Here is a 1,946-nt window from a genome sequence, read left to right as displayed (position 1 = left end):
ACATTATTTTTTGCATTTAAAGGTTCACAAAACATAGATATACAGTTCTTTTTTACTGAAAGAAATCATTAAACCTTCCTTCTAGATAATTTTCCTGCACCAACTCTGACTCCATCCACCGTGGAGGTGAAGGATGGAGACTCCGTGAGTCTAACATGCTCTGCTCCGGCTCCCTGTCTGTCTCATCCTCTAAACCTGACATGGACGCCCACACTGGGGAGCAGTCAGGAGACTCTGCAGGAAAATCAGGACAAAACTCTAATTAAGACCTCTGTTCTGAACTTCACTGCTTCTTACCTCCATGATGGAGAGAAAATCTCCTGCACCTCGATCTACAACAGACAAGATGGAAACCCTGATGCCTCTTTTTCCACTGAGGCAAATATTTTGTGTAAGTTTATTTTTTGTTTTCTATAATCGGAAATGGGGCTTATTTATACCGATTTTTTTTTTTATTGTTTAAAAATATTTGCCTGTTCTTAGACTGTGACAGTGATACATTAAATTAACTACAAAATTTTTCTTTCAGAATTTTCAAAATGTTTCCTTATTGTATTAGATTCTAACTTCCTACTCAGGTGCAGGTTATTCTATATATTTTGCTGCAATTTTACATGGGATATCTAAAACTGAGGTACAATACCTGCATTTACATTCAAGTCATTTTCAAAAAAACACAATGGTATTGTGTATTGTGGTAGGGTACCTCGTAATTACAGATACAGAAAGCACCTTATATATTCTGATATGAGACTTATAGCATCGAGTAGGAGTTTACTGCCTCAGAGTGATTTAGAATGTCCCTGGCTGAGAGAACCTTTGAGTTGGACTAAATGATTATAGCCCCTTTTGCTCCCCTGTTGTGTGGGGTCCCCCAAGGATTGATTCTTGGAACTCTGCTACTTTCAGAGTTACTGCCATTGTTGAAGCTCCATCTCTAGAAAAAGTTGGGTTTCTTTTCATTGTTACACAGATAATCTTAATTTCTATGTACAATTTAAATGCTGATTACAAAGCTTGGATGGTTTTAAATTTCAAATTTCAATGACAAGACAGAAGTTGTGATTTTATGCCTAAATGTCACTGGTGTTTCTTCCTATGGTGACTTTGGTTATCTAAAGAAATTACCAAAAAGATAGTCAAAAATATCCTTACTTTTCTAATAAATGTAGATACTATTAAGTTGGAATGCAATGGTTTTTTTTTTTGTTTGTTTATTGTATTCTTCTGAAAAAACATGTTGCCCAGATATTTTGTTGCTTCTCAAGGGCTTTATGAAAAAAAAAAAAAAATACAGCAATAGTTTTTTGTTAAAATGAACTCAAGTGAATCTGAATCAATTCACTTGTGCTGTAACCCATGGATTTCCATTTTTAGGCCCCACACTGTTGTTCTCAGTTGTTGTTATCTTTGCCAAGAATGTTCACCTGCTTTGCCTGCTGTTGGTAACAAGAGGGCCTGGTGATACCAATATTATGGCAGTCTTTTTTTATCAGTGTAACTCAGGGCAACAGTAGATGAAATTCTAGTTTTAACAGCTTATGAATGTCTGTGTGAATAAATGAATGACTTAATGCAGTTTTAAAAACTTTGGGGTCCTCCGACTTGATAAAAAGGTATACAAGCACAGACATTTACCACCTAACTTTCATCTTAATGTGCAACCCTTGAATTTTAGGTATAATAACAGTATTTACATTACGGTTATTCACAACACACTGAAATGTAGACAAGTCCAAAAAGCACTGCTCTTACAGGACCACATTTTTATAAAAGATTGCTCAGAAAGATGCCTAGTCAGCAAAATACTGCTTCATGATTTTTGATTGAGTAATTATCTGAAATCCTGTGATAATAGAAAAAGTCATGTATTTGGAAATGACAGCAAAAACCCACTTTATAATTTCGCTTCCTTATTTTCTAAATCTGTTTTATTCCTCAGGTAC

The sequence above is a fragment of the Cyprinodon variegatus genome, unplaced genomic scaffold, assembly GCF_000732505.1.
Source record: "Cyprinodon variegatus isolate N-32 unplaced genomic scaffold, C_variegatus-1.0 Scaffold77, whole genome shotgun sequence".
Taxonomy (NCBI): domain Eukaryota; kingdom Metazoa; phylum Chordata; class Actinopteri; order Cyprinodontiformes; family Cyprinodontidae; genus Cyprinodon; species Cyprinodon variegatus.
Note: the sequence above shows the minus strand (reverse complement) of the source record.